The sequence below is a fragment of the Caretta caretta genome, chromosome 1 (genome assembly GCF_965140235.1).
Source record: "Caretta caretta isolate rCarCar2 chromosome 1, rCarCar1.hap1, whole genome shotgun sequence".
Lineage (NCBI taxonomy): Eukaryota > Metazoa > Chordata > Testudines > Cheloniidae > Caretta > Caretta caretta.
In genome coordinates this window covers 133,752,491-133,778,427 of record NC_134206.1, presented here as the reverse complement: position 1 = coordinate 133,778,427, position 25,937 = coordinate 133,752,491, and the positions used below count along the sequence as shown (strand labels likewise).

Below are 25,937 nucleotides of genomic sequence, written 5' to 3'. Positions count from 1 at the left end.
AGATATTAGGGTTGCTAGATGTCCAGTTTTCGGAAAGCCCGGTCAAAAAGGGACCCTGGCAGCTCCGGTCAGCACTGCCAACTGGGACGTTAAAAGTCCGGTCGATGGTGCTGCAGGGCTAGTTCCTACCTGTCCTGTCTCCATGCTGTGCCCTGGAAGTGGCCAGCAGGTCCGGCTCCTAGGCCGGGGGCCTGGGGTTCCATGCGCTGCTCCTGCCCCGAGCACCGGCTCTGCACTCCTATTGGCTGCTTCCAGGGTGTAGTGCGGAGCCACGACAGGCAGGAAGCCTGCCTTAGCCCCACTGCGCTGCTGACCAGGAGCTGCCCAAGATAAATCTGTGCTCCAACTCTGAGCCTCAATCCCCTGCCCCAGCCCAGAGCCCCCTCCCACACCCTGAGACCCATCCACGGCACCACCCCAGAGCCCGTCCCCGAGCCGGAGCCCTCACCCCCTCTTGCACCCCAACCCCCTGCCTCAACCTGAAACCCCCTCCCACACTCTGAATCCCTCTGTCACACTCCCTAGCCCAGAGCCCCCTCCTGTACCCCAAATCCCTCATCCCCATGCCAGAGCCTGCACCCCCAGTCCAGAGCCCACATCCCTTTCCCCACACCCCAACACCCTGCCTCAACCTGCAGCCCCCTCCCACACTTCAAATCCCTTGGCCCCACCCCCCCAGCCTGGAGCTCCTTCCTGCACCCCAACCCCCTGCCCCAGCCTGGAGCCACCTTCTGCACCCTGAACCCCTCATTTCTGGCCCCACCCCAGAACCCGCACCCCTTGTTAGAGACCTCAGTCCCTCCCGCACCCCAACCCCCTGCCCCAGCCCACTGAAAGTGAGTGCAGGTGGGGAAGAGCGAGCCATGGAGGAAGGGGGAATGTAGTGAGCAGGGGGGCGGCACCTTGGGGAATGGGTGGGGCCTCAGGGAAGGGGCGGAGCTAGGATGTTTAGTTTTGTTTGATTAGAAAGTTGGCAACCCTAACAGATACTTTTCTGCTATTGCTGAGCTGTTTGCCTCAAACTACTAATGGATTTGAAAAAAAGGCCTGCTAGATAAAGTGAAAAGTCAGATCTACAAAACACTTTCTATTCTTGTGGTTGTTACTTTATCTATCTTACTCATGTTTGGGAATTCACAGTGCTGAATGCTAATAAACTTGGTGCAAACTTTAACTCCATAAGGTTTAAGTAGCATGTGGGCCTAACTGACCTCTCCACAAGGGGGAATTTTCCTCAGACTGTTTTCACTTCATTCCTGGCATAATATGGGAAAGCTTCAGGAGCTTATTTAAGACTGGAGCTTCACAAATATGTTAACCAAAAATTACAAAGCAGGGTGAGGCAAATTCTGGTCTTAGTTATACTGGTGCAAATCTGAAATTATTTGTCCTCTTAGGTATTACTCCAGAGTTCTGTAAATGATATCTGGCTTACAGTTTGCTTCATATTTCAAAGTTTTCATAATTTTAATACGTATATTTAAATTTCCATTATTTTTTTTCAACCAATGAAGTGTTACAGAGTAAATCAGAGGCATCTCATCCAAATGCACATACATACAGCCCCTGAAAAGTCAGGTTAGAAAAATAATATTCCAGCCATAGGGAGATGTAGTTTCTATAAAAACTTAAGCACATTTAAATTCAAGTGAGGCCAAGTTAGCCCCACCAATGCCTTTCTTGTAAGATTGAAATATCATAGAATCATAGGACTGGAAGGGACCTTGAGAGGTCATCTAGTTCAGTCCCTTGCATTCATGGCAGGACTAAGTATTATCCAGAACATTCCTGACAGGTGTTTGTCTAACCTGCTCTTAAAAATCTCCAATGTTGGAGATTCCACAACCTTCTAGGCAATTTATTCCAGTGCTTGACCACCCTGACTGGATGTTTTTCCTAATGTACAATCTAAACCTCCCTACAATTTAAAGCCATTGCTTCTTGTCATATCCTCAGAATTTAAGAAAAACAATTTTTCTCCCTCCTCCTTGTAACAATCTTTTACTTACTTGAAAACTGTTATCATGTCCCCTCTCAGTCTTCTCTTTTCTAGACTAAACAAACCCAGTTTTTTCAATCTTCCCTCATAGGTCAGGTTTTCTAGACCTTTAATTATTTCTGTTGCTCTTCTCTGAACTCTCTCCAATTTGTTCACATCTTTCCTGAAATGGAACGCCCAGAACTGGACACACTAGTCCAGTTGAGGCCTAATCAGTGCAGAAGTGTAGAGTGGAAGAATTATTTCTTCACTTTTTTTTGCAACAGCGTTACACTGTTGATTCATATTTAGCTTGTGGTCCCTTATGATCCCCAGATCCCTTTCCGCAGTACTGCTTCCTAGGCCATCATTTACCATTTTGTATGCGTGCAACTGATTGTTCCCTCCTAAATGGAGTACTTTGCATTTGTCCTTATTGAATTTCAACCTATTTACTTCAGACCATTTCTCCAGTTTGTCCAGATCACTTTGAATTTTAGTCCTATCCTCCAAAGCACTTGCAACCTCTCCCAGCTTGGTATTGTTCGCAAACTTTGAAGTGTACTTTCTATGCCATTATCTAAATCATTGTTGAAGATATTGAACAGAACCAGACCCAGAACTGATCCCTGTGGGACCCCATTCATTATCTCCTTCCAGCATGACTGTAAACCACTGCTAACTACTCTCTGGGAACAGTTTTCCAACCAGTTTTGCACCCAACTTATAGTAGTTCCATCTAGGCTGCATTTCCCTAGGTTTTTTTATGAGAAGGTCGTGTGAGACAGTATCAAAAGCTTTACTAAAGTCAAGATATACCATGTCTACCACTTCCCCCCCATCCACAAGGCTCGTTACTCTGTCAAAGAAAGCTATCAGGTTGGTTTGACATGATTTGTTCTTGACAAATCCATGCTGACTGTTACTTATCACCTTATTATCCAATAGATGTTTACAAATTGATTGCTTAATTATTTGCTCTGTTATCTTTCCGGGTACAGAAGTTAAGCTGACTGGTCTGTAATTCCCTAGGTTGTCCTTATATCCCTTTTTATAGATTTGCACTATCTTTTCCCTTTTCCAGTCTTCTGGAATCTCTCCCGTCTTCCATGACTTTTCAAAGATAATTGCTAATGGCTCAGATATCTCCTCAGTCAGCTCCCTGAGTATTCCAGGATGCATTTCATCAGGCCCTGGTGACTTGAAGACATCTTGTTCTTTCCCTATTTTAGCCTCTTCTGATCCTACCTCATTTTCACTGGTGTTCACTATGTTAGACGTCTAGTCACCACCAACCTTCTTGGTGAAAACTGAAACAAAGAAGTCATTAAGCACCTCTGCCATTTCCACATTTTCTGTTATTGTTTTTTCCCCCTTCATTGAGTAATGGTCCTACCCTGTCCTTGGTCTTCCTCTTGCTTCTAATGTATTTGTAGAATGTTTTCTTGTTATCCTTTATGTCTCTAGCTAGTTTGATCTCATGTTGTGCCTTGGCCTTTCTAATAGTGTCCCTACATACTTGTGTTATTTGTTTATATTCATCCTTTGTAATTTGACCTACTTTCCACTTTTTCTAGGATGCTTTTTTATTTTTAGATCATTGAAGATCTCCTGGTTAAGCCAGGGTGGTCTCTTGCCATACTCTTGCCATATCCCACATAAAGGAACTATAAATTTGGTGTAGAGATGGAAGATTGACTTAGACCTAATTTGTTTTAGTTATTCCCAATTAAATGGTCACATTAAATATCTCTCATTATGGGTATTATCAACTTTTAAAATATTATTTTCAAAGCTATGTTTTCCATGTAAAATATCTTGGATCAGATACATAAAGTGGTGAGCTGGAGCCGGTTGTTAAATTTAGAAGCCCTTTTAGAACTGGTTGTTAAATTTAGAAGCCCTTTTAGAACCGGTTGTCCAGAAAACCAGTTCCAAAAGGGCTTCTAAATTTAACAACTGGCCAAAAGTGGCACCTAAGGCGCCCATACACGGCTGGAGTACCCACGGGGAAAATTTGGTGGGTGCAGAGCACCCACTGGCAGCTCCCTACCCTGCCCCGCGCCTGGCCCGGCCCGGCCCGACCCGGCCCCAGCTCACCTCCGGTCTGCCTCCGCCTCCTCCCCTGAACACGCCGCCCTGCTCTGCTTCTCCACCCTCACCTCCCCACCTCCCCCTCCCCAGGTTTCCCATGAATCAGTTGTTCGCGCAGGAAGCCTGGGAGGGCTGAGAAGCAAGCGGCGTCTTTGCACTCAGGCCCAGAGAGGCGAAGCGGAGGTGAGCTGGAGTGGGGGTGGGGGGGTGAGGAGGGCTGTCGTTACCTGCTGCGGCACGCGGGGGGGGGGGGAGGCGCAGGCACAGGGGAACCGCTCCCCGCCCCAGCTCACCTCTGCCTCCCTGGGCCTGAGTGCGAAGCTGCCGCCTGCTTCTCAGCCCTCCCAGGCTTCCTGCGCGAACAGCTGATTCACAGGAAGCCGGGGAGTAGGGGGCAGAGAAGCAGAGCGGGGCGACACATTCAGGGGACAAGGCAGAGGCGGAGGTGAGCTGGGGCCGGGCGCGGGGCGGGGAGCTGCTGAGCACCCACCAAATTTTCCCTGTGGGTGCTCTAGCCCCGGAGCACCCACAGAGTTGGTGCCTAAGGCACCACTTTTGATGTGATCAGTGGGGGGAGCAGCCACTCCCCTGCTCCCCCCCTAGCTACGCTCCCCCGCCCCTAGGAACCAGAGGGACCTACCGGATGCTTCCTGGGAGCTGCCCCAGGTAAGCACCTCCGGGACTCCCCACCTCGCCCCCCGGCAGGTCTCTCTGGCTATTAGGGGCGGGGTGGGCACCCACTTTGGTGGCCCACAAGACCCTCCTGCCTGGTTCTGGGGGCAGTCAGGGGACAGGGGAGGAGGGTAGATGGGGCAGAGGTTCCGGGGGGGCATCAAGGAACGCAGGGGGTTGGATGGGGCAGGAGTCCCGGGGCGCAGGGGTGGGCCATGACCCCCTAGTGGGGTGAGGAGGGAACTGGTTGTTAAGATTTTGGCAGCTCATCACTGGATACATACGTCAAACTATCCTGCAGGTATGAGTACCAACCTCAGGGCAGACTATTAAGAAGCAGAGCACAAACTCAAAACTGGCTGTGAGTTCTATACTTAGATTTCACCAACCAAGTATTGAGTGTAAATTTCTCAGGTACTGTAACAGCCTAACCAAGGAGTCACAGACAGTCCCCTAAAGTACTCTGATCTCTCTTGTCACCTAGGCAAGCTTGCCTTTGTTGTAGATGGTCCCTTACACCAAAAAATACAACGATGTTCAGGTTACATCCAGTCCCAAAGGACCAGTCACTTATGTCAGGGCAATTGCAACTTAGATCTCACCATCAAAGACAATGCTTATAGCCAATCCTATAATAAACTATCTAAAGATTTATTAACTAAGAAAAGGAATAAGGGCTATTTACAAGATTAAAGCAGGTAAATCTACACAATGAGTTACAGTCTTAAGTTCCAAAATGTAATAGAAGCTTTTCTAATTAGCAACCTCATCCCTTAGGGTTAACACTGGGAAGTCTTGCTTATGCCTAAAATACCTTGCCCTCTAGAGTTCAAGCACTTTAGGGCAGAGGTTCCCAAACTTTTCTTCCTACATATCCCTTTCCAGATCGACTAGCTGCCTGTGTACCCCGACCCTTCTCATTGCTAATATTTCATGTGTTCTTCTTAATACTACCTGTCTTTAGCCATCTGTCCACATTTCACTGTTACATACAATATAGTGCGATATATAGAACTGTGGGGGGGGGGAAGAAACTCTAAGTTCTGAGCTTAGTTAGACTGGATAGCTACAAGGCAACTGAACCTATATTGTACAGTGATTGGAGGTCAGGGCTGTGTACATCAGGATCTCTGTGTATCTGTGTTCTCAATGTTACATCTTGAAGTAAATTAACTACCTTATTTTATATAACAAATTCCCACAGAGTTTTAAAGCTTTGTCTGACTAGCCTATAATGGAAATGCAATCAATAAAACAATTAATAAATAAAATCCACCATTACACAATTCTCCCACATATCCTACAGAGATATCTCACATACCCCTCGGGGTATGCATACCACAGTTTGGGAACCCCTGCTAAAGGGGATGCAAAGTAAGGTTTGCAAAATTCTGAGGTGAATGACTGCAAGTTGCCATGTCTGAATGGCTAGTCAGCATTACTACTGAAGAGATCACAGTGTGTCTGTGCTCCTCTCAGACTTCTAGCTGCTGCACTAGTTTCTGTTCCACTGAGTTCAACAGAATTGATTTAACAGGAAAAGGACATAGAGCCTTAGGATATGTCTACACTGCAATTAAAAACTTGCAGCTGGCCGATGTCAGCTGCCTTGGGCTCACAGGGCTCAGACTAGGGGGCTGTTTAACTGCAGTGAAGATGTTCGGGTTGGAGCCCAGGCTCTGGGACCCCATCACATTTTGTAGTTCTGCATTTGACTTTTTTTTTTCCTTCCTAAGTGTAGTACTGTGCACTTGTGTTTACTGAATTTCATCTAGATTCATAGATATTAAGGTCAGAAGGGACCATTATGATCATCTAGTCTGACCTCCTGCACAATGCAGGCCACCGAATCTCACCCATCCACTCCTGCAATAAACCTCTCACCTATGTCTGAGCTTTGAAGTCTTCAAATCATGGTTTAAAGACTTCTTGTTGATTTCAGACCAATTCTCCAATTTGTCCAGGCTGTTTTGAATTCTAATCTTGTCCTCCAAAATACTTGCAGCCCCTTCCAGTTTGGTGTCATCCACAAATGTTATAAGCATTCTCTCCCCTCCATTATCCAAGTTATTAGTAAATATGCTGAATAGCGTGGGACCACCCACTAGATATATCCTCCCACTTTGACAGTGAACTATTGATAATTACTCTTTGAGTATTTGTACTGCATCAGAGAAACGTGCAAAAAAGAAAAATAAGTTCTTGTAAAGTACATATTTAATTTTATAGATCAGGGATCGGCAACCTTTGGCATGCGGCCCACCAGGGTAAGCCCCCTGGCGGGCCGGGCCAGTTTGTTTACCTGCCGTGTCCACAGGTTTGGCCGATCGCGGCTCCCACTAGCCACGTTTTTCTGCTCCAGGCCAATGGGGGATGCGGGAAGCGAGGAATATGCTGGACCCTGGCAGGCCATGTGCCAAAAGTTGCCCATCCCTGTTATAGATTATCTGACTAATTGTTTTGTTTCTCATGCAAAAAAACAAGAATAAAAAATAAAATTACAATGGAAATATTATGATTTTTTTTTTTGGTGCATTCTGTAAAACGATAACAGGAGAAAGTCCATTAGGTCTGTTCAGTTAGTCTTTATTTTCCTCTCTGCCTCCTTCAAAATGCCATGTTAAGAACTTGTTTGAGACTTTTATTCTTGTTTGCATGCACTGGGCTTTTCTCACTTTGCTCCCAGTTCCCTAAACCTTATTTTCTACCTTCCTGTTCTGACTACTGGTAGCAGGAATAATTTATCTGAGTCAGAGTAATGAATTCTTTTCAGAATTTTTTCAAACTGCACCTCTGAGTCTTTTCTTGCCCATAAAATTAAGCCCTTCTTCCTTAGCCATTTTTCACAATGTAAATCTTGGATCTCTAGTGTCATCCTGATTGCTTATTCTGCCTCTTGCTAAGGGTAATATTTCACATCCAATGCATAGCTGCCAGTGCAATACAGCATTATTTTCACACCCTTTCTTTTGATTTATTTTAATTTCCATTAACAATGTCAATGCATCTCCTTGCTTATCTGCTTCGCCTCATCCAGCAACAACTGGATAGAAAGTCTTAGGTTATTGTTTTTGAGGGGTTTTTTTCTGACAACTTCTAGGTGTTTTCCACACCATCTTGCAGTATGGAGCAAACATTCCCTCTGTCAACTCCTAGTCTTGTCTCAGTTGCATTTACACTGTACTTCACAGGGTTTGAATTAGTTCCTATTCCTTGTTGTACCTCCCATTTTATCATTATTTTCAAAAATTGAAATCTTAGTTTCCAAATTTGTTGTCCAAGTTAGCTACTGTGGATAAATCGTAAAACATTTAGCATAAAGAATAATGATGTAAATTTTCACACAATGCATAACTAACCTTTGGAACTTATTGCTGCAAAGTATCATTGGAGGCTCAGAGCTTAGCAGGGTTTCAAGAAGGATTAGACATTTGTATGGAATGTACAGAGTTATAGTAAGTTACATAAATAAACAAGAGTTTTGGAAGGGACATAAATCCTCAGGCTTTGGATCCTCATAAACCAACTGCTAACTGTTGTGGATTAGATTCCCTGGGCATAGATAATTCCCCTAATTACCTACTGCAGGGTTGCTCCCACTTTTCTGTGAGTATTGTGTAGTGACCACCGTCAATGCCAAAATGCTGGCCTAAATGAACTACTGACCTGATTCTGTATAGCAATTCCACATTCCTGAGCACTGATTCCAGTGATATCTCTTTGACAGGATGTAGCAAGACCTTATTTTGGGGAACAGATGAGGTGGTTGGGGGTTCCTTTATGAATGTTCACTGCAGAAAGCAATTATCTTGGCTGAGTCAAATAGGCTGAGGATACCCATTGCCTTGTTTTCTGAGTTGATGAACTTGGTTTATTTCCCTGCTCATGAGTATCTCATTTCCATTTTTATTGGACACCCCTTTCTCAGTTCCTACACATGTAATGAAAGAAACAAATAACACTGGCTTAAAAACCCTCCTTCATAACAAAGATTGACCCAGTTAAGGTATATTTTTTCCTAAAAATAGATGGCAGTCACTCAATAAGCAATGATTGAATTAATTCTTATTTTGAGGGATGGAGGGAGGGATATCATTCAGGTTGTTAGACCATGTCTGCTAAGTGATCTTTTAATGTTTTGTGTTAGGTAGCAGCCTTGGACTCAATGTACCAGCTCCATTATATTAGGCTCCTGAAAACTTTCTATAATCTGCCTGCAACAATATCTAGAGAGAGAAATACTATTTGTAACCAATTTCTTTAGTGAAACTAGCTTAGTTTACATGTTTGGTTTCATTTGCTTAGTAATCTGCTTTGTTCTGTTTGTTACCCCATTTACCACTTAAAATCTGCCTTTTATGGTTAATAAAATTTGTTTTGTTTATTATTAAACCCAGTTTCTGTCATTTCTAACAGGGTGGATGAGAAGCTGTGCATATCTTCCTCCACATTGAGGGAGGAGGCGGATTTCATAATATACTTTTGGGTCTGAACTTCAAGGGAGGTGGACACCTGAGTGCTGGGGCAAGTCCCTTAAGCTGAGCCTTCCCAGAACTGCTCTGTGTCTGTTTCGTTCTGCAGCTGGGTGTGGCCCTGCCTGTGTGTTTGCTGGGGGAGGCTTAATACCTTAGCTCAGCAAGGCAGGTAAAAAGGGTGTCCCAGCTGGCATAACAGGCAGGTTCAGTGGTATCTCAGCACATCAGGTGGCATCCTAAGGGGTCCAACCTGTCACAGTATGAAGAAGTCAAAATGATTTACACTTGAGAAGGTCAGGCATGTTACCTGATGTCAGAACATCTAATCCAAGTATCCTTTAGTACACCTTACATGACGGCTTCTTGGAGCAGCTACTCCTGGAACTGACAAGAGGAGAGGCAATTCTTGATTTAGTCCTAAGTGGAGTGCAGGATCTGGTCCAAGAGGTGAATATAGCTGGACCACTTGGTAATAGTGATCATAATATAATTAAATGTAACATCCCTGTGGTGGGGAAAACACCACAGCAGCCCAACACTGTAGCATTTAATTTGAGTAAGGGGAACTAGACAAAAATGAGGAGGTTAGTTAAATAGAAATTAACAGGTACAGCACCAAAAGTGAAATCCCTGCAAGCTGCATAGAAACTTTTTAAAGACACCATAATAGAGGCTCAACTTAAATGAAAACCCCAAATTAAAAACAGAGTAAGAGAACCAAAAACGTGCCACCATGGCTAAACAACAAAGTAAAAGAAGCAGTGAGAGGTAAAAATGCACCCTTTAAAAAGTGGAAGTTAAATCCCAGTGAGTAAAGTAGAAAGGAGCATAAACTCTGGCAAATGAAGTGTAAAAATATAATTAGGAAAGCCAGAAAAATAATTTGAAGAACAGCTAGCCAAAGACTCAAAAAGTAATAGCAAAAAAAAAATGTAAGTACATTAGAGGCAGGTGTCCTGTTAGAGAACCAGGAGCCACTGGATGATCAATATGCTAAAGGAGCACTCAAGGATGATAAGGCTTTGCAGAGAAACTAAATGAATTCTTTGCATCAGTCTTCACAGCTGAGGATGTGAGGCAGATTCTCAAACCTGAGCCCTTCTGTTTAGGTGACAAATCTGAGGAATTGTCCCAGGTGTCAGTAGAGGAGATTTTGGAACAAATAGATAAACTAACTGTAACAAGTCACCAGGACCAAGTGATATTCACCCAAAAGTTCTGAAGGAACTCCAATGTGAAATTGCAGAACTGTAGTCTATAACCTATCATGTAAATCAGCTTCTGTACCAAATGACTGGAGGATAGCTAATGTGACACCAATTTTTAAAATGGGCTCCAGAGGTGATCTTGGAAATTACAGGCCAGTAAGCTTGACTTCAGTACTGGGCAAACAGGTAGAAACTATAGTAAAGAACAAAATTGTCGGACACATAGATGAACATTGGGAAAGAGTCAACATGGTTTTTGTAAAGGGAAATCATGCCTCGCCAATCTACTAGAATTCTTTGAGGGGGTCAGCAAGCATGTGGACAAAGGGGATATAGTGTACTTAGATTTTCAGAAAGCCTTTGAGAGGGTTCCTTGCCAAAGGCTCTTAAGCAAAATAAGCTGTCATGCGATAAGAGGGAAGGCCCTCTCATGGACTGGTAACTGGTTAAAAGATAGGAAACAAAGGGTAGGAATAAACGGTCAGTTTTGAGAATGGAGAGAGGTAAATGGTGTTGTCCCCCAGGGGTCTGTACTGGGACCAGTCCTATTCAACATATTCATAAATGATACGAAAAGGCGTAAACAGTGAGGTTGCAAAATTTGCAGATGACACAAAACTACTCAAGATAGTTAAGTCCCTGGCAGACTGCAAAGAGCTACCAAAGGAAGTCTCAAAATTGGGTGACTGGGCAACAAAATGGCAGAGGAAATTCAGTGTTGATAAATGCAAAGTAATGCACATTGGAAAACATAATCCCAACTATACATATAAAATGATGGGGTCTAAATTAGCTGTTACCACTCAAGAAAGAGATCTTGGAGTCTTTGTGGATAGGTCTCTGAAAACATCCACTCAGTGTGCAGTGACAGTCAAAAAAGCTTACAGAATGTTGGGAATAATTAAGAAAGGGATAGATAATAAGACAGAAAATATCATATTGCCTTTATATAAATCCATGGTATGCCCACACAGTGTGTGCAGATGTGGTCACCCCAACTCAAAAAAGACATACTGGAATTGGAAAAGGTACAGAAAAGGGCAACCAAAATCATTAGGGGTATGGAATGGCTTCCATATGAGGAGAGATTAGGAAGACTGGGACTTTTGAGCTGTGGGGGATATGATAGAGGTTTATAAAATCATGACTGGTGTGGAGAAAGTAAATAAGGAAGTGCTATTTACTGCTTCTCCTAACACACAAACTAGGGGTCACCAAATGAAATTAATAGGCAGCAGGTTTAAAACAAACAAAAGGAAGTATTTTTTCATACAACGCACAGTTAACCCATGGAACTCCTTGCCAGAGGATGTTGTGAAGGCCAAAACTATAACAGGGTTTAAAAAGAACTAGATAAATTCATAGAGGATAGGTCCATCAATAGCTATTAGCCAAGATGGGCAGGGATAGTGTCCTTAGCCTCTGTTTGCCAGAATCTGGGAATGGGTGACAGGGTATGGATCACTTGATGATTACCTGTTCTGTTCATTCCCCCTGGGGTCCTGGCATTGACCACTGTCAGAAGACTGGATACTGGGCTACATGGATCTTTGGTCTGACGCAGTATGGCCGTTCTTATGTTCATCATTTCATATAATACAAGACACCAGGAGCTAGATTCACAAAAGGACTTAGGTGCCTAATTGCTACTTTAGATGTCTAGATTCCAGAAACCTAAATACCAGAATCAGGCCCCACTGGGATTCATAAAGCCCTCATTCAGCAGCTGTGAAACCTGGTAGGCACCTAATCACTCCGGGCACATAAATTTTTGCAATAGAAGTTCCCTAGGCATATACGTTTCTGCCTTTCGGCATGTAGACTGCAGCTCCATGCCAGACGTCCAGATGACTAAGCCCCAGAGCGATGCATGAACTGGGAGAAGACAAGAAGAGCAACGCATATCTTCCCCATGCCACCTGAAGGGCCTGATCTAGTAAGCATGCTCTGAACTCATCTGCTAGACCAGGGTCACATAGAATAATAGAACCATAGGGTTAGAAGGGACCGCAAGAGTCGTCTAGTTTAACCGTCTGTCAAGATACAGGATTTGTTGTGTCTAAATCGGGGTGGGCAAAGTACAGAGGAGGGCCGGATCTGGCCCATGAGCCATTTTAAGCTGGCCCGCGAGCTCCTGCTGGGGAGCGGGATCTGGGGCTTGCCCCGCTCTGGCACTCTAGCCAGGGTAGAGGGTTGGGGGCCGCACCACGCAGCTCCTGGAAGCCGCAGCATGGCCCTGCTCTGGCACCTACATGCTCCAACGGCCAGCTCCGGTGCTCCAATGGGAGCTGGAGGGGCAGTGCCTACAGACGAGGCAGCGTGCAGAGCCACCAGGCCACACCTCCACATAGGAGCTGGAGAAGGTACATGCCGCTGCTTCTGGGAGTCGCTTGAGGTAGGCGCCGCTTGGAGCCTGCACCCCTGAGCCTCTCCCCATGCCCCAACCCCTTGCCCCAGCCCTGATCCCCCTCCTGCCCTCCAAACCCCTTGGTCCCAGCCCAGAGCAACCTCCTGCACCCCAAACCTCTCATCCCTAGCCCCACCCCAGAGCCCACACCCCAAGCCGGAGCCTGCACCTGTTCCCTCACCCCAACCCCCTACCCCTGCCTGGAGCCCCCTCCCGCTCCCTGAACTCCTCATTTCTGTCCCCATCCTGGAGCCTGCACCCCCAACCAGAGCTCTCACCCCCTCCCATACCCCAACCCCAATTTTGTGAGCATTCATGGCCCGCCATAAAATTTCAATTCCCAGATGTGGCCCTTGGGCCAAAAATTTTGCCCGCCCTGGTCTAAATCATCCAAGACAGATGGCTTTCCCGCTTCTCTTTGAAAACCTCCAGTGAAGGAGATTCCACAATTTCTGTAGGCAGTTTGTTCCATTGTCCTACTGTTCTTATAGTTAGGAAGTTTTTCCTGAGATTAATTGAAATCTGCTATGCTGTAATTCGAACCCACTGCCTCTTGTCCTGCCCTCTGTGGCAAGAGAGAATAGTTTTTCTCCATCTTTCTTATGGCAGCCTTTCAAGTATTTGAAGACCAGTATCACGTCCCTCCCTTAATCTCCTCTTTTCCAAACTAAACATGCCCAGTTCCTTCAGTCTCTGCTCATATGGCTCCTGTTGATCATTCTTGTCCTTTCCAGATTCTCTACATCCTTTCTATGCAGTGGTGACCAAAATTGGACACAGTACTCCAGCTGTGTCCTAATCAGTGCCAAATAGAGCGATGCTATCACCTTCCGTGACTTACATGCTATACTTCTGTTAATGCAACCCAAAAGTTTGGTTGATGGAGCTACATTGCTCAGGGGTGTAAAATATCCATACCTCTGAGCGACGTAGTTAAGCACAAACAGCACTAGATCAATGGAAGGATTCCCAGCACAAACAGCACTAGATCAATGGAAGGATTCTTCTGTTGACCTAGCTACCACATCTCAGGGAGGTGTACTGCCAACAGCGATGGGAGAATCCCTCCTATCACTGTAGTAAGTGTCTACACTGAAGTGCTACAGTGGTGCAGCTGTAGAAGTCTTAGGAAAAAATTCCTTGAGGGAGTGGAGCTTAGGACATGTCTTGGCATCTCCCATTGATTAGCATAGGTGGGGAGCTGCCTCGCCTGCTGGCTTTTATGAATCCCATTGTAAAGCAACTGTCTCTCCCCATTCATTACATAGGGAGCCTAGGTGTCAAACTCACGCTTTGTGAATCCCAGTGCTTTTCTAAATGCTAAAAATTAGATGCTCAGTGACTCCATGTCTAAATTTCTTTGTGACTCTAGCACTAGGTGATCTGCTCCTACGTTCCTTTAACTTCTTTTCTGTTTGAAGAAAGACTGTTAGGTTGTGTGCAAGCTTATTTTTTATTTATTTTTTTTAGCTCTTTAAAGTTACCCATTTCATCAAACCAAACTCATTTTTGTACATTTACATATTTATTTCTGTCTGTCACTTTAATAAAATGCCAGTAACTTGATGGAAAACTCAAATGTGTTTCTTGGTGTTCCAAGAATACAACCCACTGCTTAGTGCATGCTTTTGGGAATGATGTAATTAATTTTTACATTTTTATTTGAAGAAAACGTCAATTTTAACAACCTCTCTCCGTGGAATATTAATCATATGCACAAAAAGTCACCTGGAAGTTCATATTCCTCCTATGTAGAATACTGCCAATAAATAAATCCTTCCTCCTCCCCATGACTTCTCGAACACATTCTATTTTGCACACCGCTAAATGCTTACTTAGCCGTATGTATGGAAATATGTCAGAATCAATGCATAAACTTGTTATTGTATATCAAAGTCCAAATCGATTACTTTTACTATCATGCTATATTTTTACTATCATAGTTTGGAAATCCTGGGCTTGGTATGTTTTCAATAATCTTTTAATTAAATTTAAATGTTCTAGTAACGTGTTTGTCACTGAATGTCATCTGTAGCCTCCACAGTGGAGACCCAGAAAATGCTGAGTCATGTACAAAATATCAGTTAAAAGCTTCAAGAAAGGAGACTGGTGGTTAAATTGCTTATCTGCAAACAACCCCTTGATTATTTTTATAAGTTCTAAAAAACGTATTTTCACACTCTGCTCGCCCTCTTGCCCCAACCCCTCACACCTATTCGCTCAAGTGTCTCACTCTCTTTTCCATATAAAAGCATAAAGTCCCTCTCATTTCCCTTCACAGTGGAAGGGATCCCATCAGCAGAATCCTAATAGAGACATTCCTGTCAATGTCCCCTTTTCCTTCCTTCCCACTGTTTTATTGTTTTTCTTGTAAACTGTTCAGAAAAGCTGCTAAGATTAGACATCTCCTTATATTAGTAGCCATTGCCTTCCTGGAGTGACAGGCTAATTTCCTCCCTTTCTCCTCATAGCCTTGTACCCTGCTAGCTTCTGCTGTGGGAACTGGGGAACTAAATATTATCAGCCTGATAAGGCTTACCTAGTTCTTCATTTTTGTGCATTGGCAAATGAAATAAAGACTGTGACATGTAGGTTTTGGAGGGCAGGGATTGGTAACTTTTGTGCACTGGAAAGCAAAAACAGCTGGGGCAAAAATGTAATATTTGTCTCACAAAGTTAGTGATGTTAGCCATCATATGCATTCCATTTATTGTATTTTATCAATAAAGTCAGAAATATTTTTCAAAAGTATAGGTTTGTTACCAATTTCTCTATGGTTTCTTGATAATAGGATAGAAGTAGTCATTCCAAAGAAGGAGTTGGGGGATGTAGAGTGCTTTAACAACCTGCACATTGTGATTTTGTTTGCTGAAGCTGTGGGATTTAGTTCTTCTTGATTTCATTATACATTTCCAGAGTAAGATCTAGAAATGTTAATCTTGCATTAGGATTGACTGAAGCATTTTATTTAGAGTTTTCAGCACTAAACTGATGCAGAAACATCTTGCAACTAATCTAAATAGTGAGAGGAACAAGATATAGTACATCTGCTTTGCCCTCCATGTTATTTGTAAATGGATAGATAAGCTATATGTTCAATTTTAATGTGTTTTACAGACACAAATACCATAATTGAACTTGAAATCCATGTAGCTAATTTCTCTTCATTATTAAGAGCTCTATTCTGATTAATTCTGCCTTGGTGGAAGGTCACAGAGCAGGTTTATGTACATCACTGTGCTACTCCTCTGAAACTCGGTTGAGCCTTTGAAGAGATTCGCCCTCCTGATCCGCAGGGGGACTGCTGTGGGAAAGAAAAAGAAAATGAAGTCTTGCTTTCAGTGAGTTATTTCATGCCAGCAGAGCATTATGTCAAATTCTTGTGGGTCAAAAAAAGAGAACTACAGAATGTGGGTTTTTTTCAAAAGGATGAATCTGGCTCTGAGCTGAATAAATTCCTGTGGAGGTTCAAAGTGGAACAGCTAACCATGTTCTTTGCTGGGAATTCTCTCTGACAAAAACATCAGATCCTACCCATAACTCCCACTGCTGTTTCTTCCCTCAGGCCCACATGTTTGGAGAGCACAATAATACTCTTGTGTTGACTGCATCCTTGGCTTAGGATTCTGTGTATTTCAGTTGTAGGGTGAACTGTGGCACTGGTCCTGCTAAACAGCCTTTGAGAGCCCTTGTTCTATGTGTTGACGTCATTCTATTCTCTGATAGGGTGTACTCTTCCTTCAGTGTACTTACTTAGTATGACTGTGATGTAGGTGGGTATTGCTCGAAGTTCTCTTGTATTGATAAGTTCTTAAACAAACTACTGTCAGAGCTCCATGAGAGCAAAATGTTTCAAATCAGAATCAGACTTTGCTGGTACTAAAATAAAGATGCCTTATTGTAGCTTTATGGCAAAATCGGTGGAAGTCTAAGTTTGAGACCAGGAGAGAGAATGAATTCAGTTAGTATCCAGAAGTTTACATTTGTTTCCTTTTTTTTTTTAATGAAATGGACATAGGATAAATATAACATCCAAATAGACCTATACTCAGTCAAAAGTGTTCAGCTACTTAACGACTATTACATTAGCATGCTCTTGTTAAACGTGTGTATGGGAGAGACCGCTGCTGACTTTTCCTTTGTGTGTATGTATAATAGACCACTAGACAAAGAATTTCCTTTCCAACTTCCTTTCTGGTTCCACTTCTAAGAGACACATCTAATCAAAATCTGGAAAATAAGGATTGTAAGGTTTTTTCCCCCCAGCCATTTTCTTTAACCTCTGCAAGCTGACAAGTATTTCCTGTCTGAGTTTGCTTTAAAAGACAACATTCCTCCTGATTAACAACCCACTATGAGGACCTGGCAGGTGCAGAAAAAGAGAGGTAGAAATCTGTGAGTGGAGATAAGTAGGTGGTTTCTGGAGTTGGACATGTTCATGCAGGATAATTTAGGGCTAGCAATAGAAAGCACCATGGCAACATGGCAAACCATCAATTCTGGGAACTGAACCAGCCAGTCTCATTTTAAGGCACTTTGTATAATAAGAGAATTAAAAAAAAGTTTCATACCAAAATTCAGCTCTAGTAATGGAATCACTGCATTCACAGCAGTACTTATATCAGTCCTTCAGCTATTTCAGTTATAACACATGGGATATAAAAAGAGACTGGGATTGCAGTAAACGGCTTCTTAGTCCCCCGTCTTACTCCCGCTGTGTGGCAATGGCAAAGTCCCCATTAACTTCAATAGCAGGCTGCCCTGTGGGCCCAACTCAACTCAAGGAAAGTTTTCCCATTGACTTAAATGGCGATTGGATTGGGCCCATGCAGAGGGAAAGAGTTGGATGTGCCCGCTGCATAATGTTCACTATTTGCTTCAATCCCAGTGAGTTTACATATAAACTTGTGCCTAGTTCTAAGAGCCCAAAGCTATATTAGCCATGGTTAGCATTTAGAAGGTATGAAAGCTTCTCTAGCATGAATGAATGAAAAGGGAACCATACTACGTGTATATTATTTACCACAGCTTTGAGCAGCAGCAGCACCCCTGTATTACAACTCTGTCAGCATTATGAAAAGGAGTACTTGTGGCACCTTAGAGACTAACCAATGTATTTGAGCATAAGCTTTCGTGAGCTACAGCTCACCTCATCCGATGAAGTGAGCTGTAGCTCACGAAAGCTTATGCTCAAATAAATTGGTTAGTCTCTAAGGTGCCACAACTACTCCTTTTCTTTTTGCAAATACAGACTAACACGGCTGCTACTCTGAAACCTGTCAGCATTATGTTCACTTTTACAACCCCTGATTTTTGTAAAGGGGGTTTTTACAGTCACAGTAATTAGGGCTTAAATTAAATTGCAAACCTGGTTTGCTTGTCAACAGCCTGAATTCATTCTCTTAAAAGATATTTAAAAGCAACCATTGCAAAGTATTTTTAGGTTCAAAGTTTAATAAAGATTTGACTATTCAAACCATTACAATTTACTACGGCTTTTTAAAAACGCTCTGGCGGTTTGAGAGCTGTTTCCACTATCACAGGGGACAATTTCTGAGCCTCATTTCATTTCCCAAGCCAGCAGGGTCTTAGTCAGTTTGGTAACAGGAGCCATATAGGATGCCAGGCATCTGGTTTTTGACCGGAATGCCTGGCAGCTCTGGTCAGAACCACTGACTGGGCTGTTAAAAGTCTGGTTGGTGGTGCAGTGGGGCTAAGGCAGGCTCCTTGCCTGCCCTGGCTCCGCGTGGCTCCTGGAATCTGTGGTTCCTACAGCTCCTAGGTGCAGAGGCAGCCAGGGAGGCTCTGCATGCTGCCCCTGCCCTGAGCACCGGCTCCGCAGCTCCCATTGGCCACGGTTCCCAGGCAAGGGCAGCACATGGAGCCCCCTGGTCACCCCTGTGCCTAGGGGCTGCAGGAACATACTGGCTGCTTCTGGGAGCTGCTTGAGGTAAATGCCACCTGGAACCCACACCCTCTCCTGCACCCCAACCCCCTGCCCCAGCCCTGAGCTCCCTTCCAGATACTGCACTCTGCACCCCATCCTGCACCCCAACCCCATGCCCCAGCCCTGAGCCCCTGACTGCACCCAAATTCCCTCCCAGAGCCCGCACCTCAACCCCCGTCCCAGCCTGGAGCCCCCTCCCACACTGCAAGCCCTTGCCCCAGCCCTGAGCCCCCTCCCGGAGTCCACACCCCACACCCCCTCCTGCACCCCAATCCCCTGCCCCAGTCCTGAGCCCCCTCCTGCACCCAAACTCCATCCCAGAGCCCTCACCCTGAACTCCCTCCCACATGCCAACCCCCTGCCCCAGCCCCGAGTCCCTTCCTGCACTCCAAATCTCTCAGCACGAGCCTGGAGCCCACACCTCCAGCTGGAGCCCTCACACCCCACACTCCCACGTCCCAACCCCTTGCCCCAGCTCAGAGCCCCCTCCCATGCTCCAAACCCATCAGCCTCACACACACACCCAGCCCAGAGCCCCCTCCTGCATCCCAAAACTTTCATCTCTGGCCCCACCGCAGAGCCTGCACCCCCAGCCAGAGCCCACACCCCCTCCTGCACCCCAACCCCTTGTCCCCCACCCTTAGCCCCCTCCTGCACTCCGAACCCCTCGGCACCAGCCCGGCGTCTGCAGCCCCAGCTGGAGCCCTCATGACCCCATATATCCTGCCCCAGCCCAAACCCCCTCCCATACGCCAAACCCCTCAGTCACACACCCCCAGCCCAGAGCGCACTCCTGCACCTCAAACCCCTCATCACTGGCCCCATCCCACAGCCCTCCCCCCCTCCCCTGCACTTCAACCTTCTGCCCCAGCCCGGAGCCCCCTCCAACACTCTGAATCCCCTAGCCCAGCCTGCTGAAAATGAGCGCGTGAGTAAGGGTGGGGAAGAGCAATTGACAGAGGGAGGGGGGAAGGAATGAGTTGGAGGGCAGGGCCTTGGAGAAGGGGCACGGCCTCGGGGCAGGGGCAGTGCAGGGGGCAGGGCCAGGATGTTCAGTTTTGTGCGATTAGAAAGTTGGCAACCCTAGAGCCATATACATACAAATTCGTCATTTTATCATTAGTGTAGCCTCACAACACCTCTGTGAGGAAAGTACTGTTATTATAGTTGGGGAACTGGGGGGGAAAGTGAGATTATGTGACTTGCCCAGAGTCGCACAGGAAGTCTTTGACAGAGCCAGAAATTGAGCCCGGATCTCCTTAGGCCTAGTCCTATACTTTAAGCACAAGACAACCTTTGTTTTCTAGCGTCATGTGAAAAAGTAGTTCAAATCTCTCTAGAGTAATACTCCTGGCTGATTAAGATGTTGATGGGTTCAAAAGGAATCTCATCTATTCTCCTTCATCTCAAAGTATAGTAGTTGTGACATGCTGCAACAGAAACACAGAACAATGCCATGGGGAAATACGTTTCCTGTTTTTATCTTTTGATATTTTTTTTAAAAAATAATATTTTGACTTTGCCAAGATAATTACTTCTGAAAGTATCAGAGTGTCACATTTTTCTTTTCTTTATTATGTGGGTCCAGGCTTAGGGAATGAGACAAGCACCAAATAGCTGTACAAGCAGTTAATCAAATAAAACTGTTCCGAAGAAAGAACTGTAAATTGCTCCTTTTCATCTATAACCACAATTTAATTCTCCTGTACCCTGGAGTTTATATGCAAACAATTTTTACCTTGTCCCCCAGAGGACTCTAATCTACTTTCTCTGCTGTGGACAGTTTCACAATGGAGGAGAAGAAAACTTTGCACTTACTAAAGACCTGAGGGAAGCTTGTAATGAGTTTTCCCAACATCCCGCTCAAAGGGAGCGTAGCTGCAATCCTTGGAAAGTGTCCCACAGCATATTGGTTTCCACTGACCCACTTCTCGACAGCCAGTTGCTTTCTTTCTCCTCTCTGCCTCATCAGAGTTCAAAACCCTCTTCTGCTTGACTGTTTCCCATAGACAACTCATTACTAGAGGGTGCTGGCAAATTGCATTTAAAAGTACAGGGCCAATGAGGTACAGATATCCCTTTGTGAAAGGAGCATTTCCAGCCATTAAAGAATGACACTTTAAGGGATAACCTTTTATCTCCAGCAAATGAGTTTCCAGTGCTGAAGTGTTGTCAGTGAATGTCGTGGTAGGTATCTCTGTGATGGGTCAATGGCCTGGATAGAGAAATGCCTGCATGCTTGTGTGTTGCTTTGGTTCTCACAATGGAAAAAGGAGTGTCAGCCAAGCTCTCCCACAGCCTTTCTATTACCAATTATAGTTTGCAGTTATAGCACCTTTCAGTCAAGATCTCAGTGGGTTACAAACCAGGATATCATTTTATAGATGGGGGAAACTGAAGCTCAGAAAAGTGAAATGACTTATTAGTAATGTCACTAATACAAACAATGTTACTTTTTCACACATAAATATTATCACGTGTCATTTTTGCATCATATTAACCCATTTTCCTTATTATGGGAGGGTGCCTTATAGAACTGAAAGCAGTATATTATTGAAATTATTCTCTATATCTGCTGGATCTAATTAGAATGGTATCCTTTCTATAGATCTGTGTAGTTGCCCTATAGAATTCTATAACAGGGATATGATTATTTGTTGAATTTTTCTTGCTATTTACAAAAAATCTATGAAGAGGGTATCATCCTTCTTTAAATTCCCTAGGAACTGCCATAAGCATTAGAGGCCTCTGGACCAAATCCTACTTGCCTTAAGTAGCATGGGTCACACTGAAATCATGAGGACTGATTATGTGAATAAAGCAAGTAGAATTTTTATCCTATCGCCACAAACTATGTGGCGGGAAATTCGTCAGCCAGGCTGTCCAGGAATGACTGGTGCTGATTTACTTCCAGGATGATATGCTTCAACAAGACCCCTTCCAATACCTCATTCTAGCTATTTTGCCTCCAAGAGACTCTTACCATCTGTATTTTTATAGTTTGGAGCACTAGAAGTCTGCTCCTCAGATGGCCATTACTTCACAGTCATGTTTTTGACAGCAATGGGATGTACACTGGAAAATCGCAATTCTCTGTATCAAAGTACTGAACTCTCCTTACAGAACAGTTCTCCCATCCTTTCTCTAAGGCCTTGTTGTAATGTTTTGCTTAATTTTTTTATGCTGACGAGGCGAGTTCAAGCAAACCTGGGGTCAACTGTCACTTTATTCAACTAAGTCCCCCCCATTCAATTCCTACATTCATAGTCAAGCTTCTCTCCTTCACTCCTGTCTCCCACATATAACTGTGTCATACTCCATACCATCTGGGTGTATGAGAGAGTGAGATTAGGTGATAGTAGTTACCCATGGGCTCACTTACTCTACTGTAAATGTCAAGAGTCCGAACTGAAGTCAGTGGTGTTATTCGGGAAATACACCAGTATAAATAACAAGATTTAGGCTCAAGTGTGAGTGTTTGGGGTGGGGGGAAGGGGATGGATTTTTTAATAATAAACAAGAGAAGAGAGGAATCTGAAATGTGCCCCAGCCAGAGCTGCAGTAAAAAGGGAGACTATCACTATGAGCTTTGTCAACAGGGATGTTAGATGGGGTGGGATCTGAGTTACCCAGGAAAGAATTTTCTGTAGCATCTGGCTGGTGAATCTTGCCCATATGCTCAGGGTTTAGCTGATCGCCATATTTGGGGTCGGGAAGGAATTCCCCTCCAGGGCAGATTGGCAGAGGCCCTGGAGGTTTTTCACCTTCCTCTGTAGCATGGGGCACAGGTCACTTGCTGGAGTATTCTCTGCTCCTTGAAGTCTTTAAACCATGATTTGAGGACTTCAATAGCTCAGACATAGGTGAGAGGTTTTTCGCAGGAGTGGGTAGGTGAGATTCTGTGGCCTTCATTGTGCAGGAGGTCGGACTAGATGATCATAATGGTCCCTTCTGACCTTAGTATCCATGAATCTATGAAACAGCTCATGCTTCATCCCCGTATCCTACTCAGCCACAAGCAATAGCATCACACTTGCATTGGTGGAGACACACAGCTATAAGAGGCGCTTCTACTCCATTTTGTCCACTTAGACTACATTGGAAATGTTCTTCCATGTTATTTCCATAAGGTAGTAGTCCCTTGGTGCAAGTCCCCATGAAAAAATTAGTGCAGACAAGCCTTAGGACAGCCCAGAGTTTTCCCACTATATCATCTGGGCCCTGCTTAGAGCAGGGTTAGACAACAATGCTACAAACCACTTGCTCCTGGGCTACACTTAGCATTTCCAGCAGAGGACTACTGCCCTTTGGGAATAACGGGTAAGAACACTTCTAGAAGGGAAAAGCCTTTACAGTTAAAAGAAGTGTTCCTGAGGGTTTAACATCTGGATTTTCCAACTCTGACCTCTCCTGCACCAAGCACAGAGAGAAAAAGTGAAGCTGTGAGCAAACAAAACCAGAAAAAGGGTACTCTTTCCATTAACGTCAAAGACCTTAAGATCAGACCTAAATATTTAAAAATTAAACAGCCAGTCATAATGTTCCATTGAGACTTTCATTACAAAAACACAGGGAAAGGGCAAACGTAATGTTCTGCTGCATCTAAAAATGCTCAGAATCCACAGAAACCATTGAATTTCAAACTGGAACTTCAAAATGTTCTGATCAGGACTGTGGATTATTTCTGAAGATTCTGCACTTGTCCATGTTGATGTGAATGGGAGCTGTGCTTGGGAAACAAGCAGAGATAAATGCTGTAGATTAATAGAGAAGGATTTTAACATGATTATGTCTCCATGTGCCAAGTATTGTAGAGTGGGGTGGTGTAAAGTTTAGGAGGGTGACTTTAGTTGGAGGGCAACAGGGAAATAGAAAAAATTATATTTACTCATGCAGTTCCATTTAGTTTTGCCGTAAGTGAAGACAAATTTGACCACCACAGTGGTTAGACTGCTAAAGACTGAAGGGTAAATTCTGCTGACTACTGAGATTTATATTCTTAAAATGAATCTTATTAACAATGTCAGCCATCCTTTGCTCATTGAAAAAAAAAGTGTGAACTGGCAGCTCTGGACTACAGCTGCATTTTTTTGTGGGGAGGAAAAGGGGCACGTTATACTCAAGATGAAACTGTCACTTTTTTTTGGTTATTGTCTAAAATATTTGTCGTAGAAAACTACTTGTCAATTCTACAGAGCCCTTGCTACTTACTATAGAAATGGCATGAGGTCTTAACCTTAAAAATGCTAAGGAAGGCTTTCAAAAGCAGAAATGGGAGTCAGATATCCAACTTCCAAAGATTTTTTTTTCCAATAGGAGCTGGACACCACACTGTCATTTGTGTCACTGAAGAACTCCCCTTGTTTTACAGAACTAATTCTTAGGCCAGTTTGAAAATCCCAGCCTAAGCCTACGCCTACTTTCCATAAAATATTCATAGTATCCTTTCTCTGCGAGTTTGCAACTGTGCTACTTAAGTTTCAGTTTCCCAAGTGTTCATAAAAAGCCACATACTTAAAGGCAGATTTAATAACACAAAATTGGTCCCCATGTGGCTGAAATGATAACTTTGAGAATATTTTCCATTCATGAAAATTGATTCAGCTTTCTTTTCCTTCCACTATAATGAGTAGCATCAGGATCAAATTACTGTACCAAACAAACTGGAGAAAAGAGAAACAATGAGACCAATCCATAGGAGAAGCTATAAAAAAGCTTGTTCCCAAGGATTTATAATGACATGCTAATGTTAAACTATTCTAGCATGGTCTAATTGAATGTATAATAAAGGAAATGCTTGGGCATATTAACTGCTGTGCTACTCAGGTATGGTTGCCAACCCTTCAGGATTGTCCTGAAGTCTCCAGGAATTTAATATTAATCTCTAATTAAAGATTATATCATGTGATGCAATCTCCAGGAATTCATCCAACCAAAGTTGGCAACCCTATACTCAGGCTTTGTCTACACTAGCATTTTTGTCGGCAAAACTTTTGTTGGTCAAAGGTGTGAAACAAACATACCCCTGACCAACATAAATTTCACCGATAAAAGCATCAGTGTGGACAGCATTATGCTGACGGGAGACACTGTCCTACCGACATAGCTACTGCTGCTTGTTGAGGGTGGTTTAATTATGCCGTGGGAGAGCTCTCTCCTGTCAGCATAGGGCGACTACACAGGAGACCTTACAGTGGCGTGGCTGCAGTGGTATAGCTGTGTCACTGTAAAGTCTATAGTGTAGACATAGTTCAGGCTACTGAATAACTGCTCACTGTCTGAATTAGTTAACTCTTCCACTGCTTTAGAAAGAGAGGGTATTACAAGGTACCTCTTTACAGTGATGTGCAAGGGTTTAGCTATGTGACTATTGTTGATATTAATAGAAGTGATGCAGCAAAAATACTGTGTATTGCCTCAATAGTGTAGCACATATTTTAACACATTATTAACAAGATAAAGGATACTCATTCAATTTGCCTTCCTTTACGGGTTTCTCTAAACCCCCGTCAACTTCCTGTTTATTCACATTGCCCCCTGAGCTCCTTTTTCAGAAATGTACACCTATAGATCCACTGGAAACTTGTGCTCATGTCCTGGGGAATGTACCATATGGCCATGAAGTTTCCAGAAACCATAGCCATTTTGCATTCACTGCGGAACTAAGAGCTCAGTTTTGGTTATAACGGGGCATTTAAGACCTGGGCTGTGTTTGTGAGAGGGGAGGGGAGAGGTGTGATGGGTGGTAGTAGTGGGAATTCCCAGAGGCATTCTGCCTGACTCCATTAGACTCCATGGGTTCTGGGGTGAAAACACTAGATTGGAAGCTCCACTCTCCTGTGTGGTGAAGCTGGCACTTCTCCCATGCTGGCTTGTCTCTACTGTGGTGAGGCAACACCTATAACCTTATTCCACCTTTGTGAAGAATCTAATGTCATGACTGACTCTAGACAAGCATAGTCTGTGTATTTCCTACTGGCACGATGGCTGGTCTTCTACTTTGCTAAGAAGAAGGATGATTTCTTCACTCTTCCATACACATCGATTTATATCCACAATCTGTTCCACCCACAATAGCTCACCACGCCTCTCAATTACAGAATAACCAAGGGTGTAGGATCCCTGTACTAGAAAGTATAGCTGGAGAGATGTTGAT

General features: G+C 44.0%; 1 long non-coding RNA gene across 1 annotated transcript in view; it reads left to right on the top strand.

Moving 5' to 3' along the window:
* The window catches only part of LOC125629856 (uncharacterized), a 77,934-nt gene that overhangs the window by 39,768 nt on the left and 12,229 nt on the right, over window positions 1-25,937 (top strand). The window lies entirely within an intron of this gene.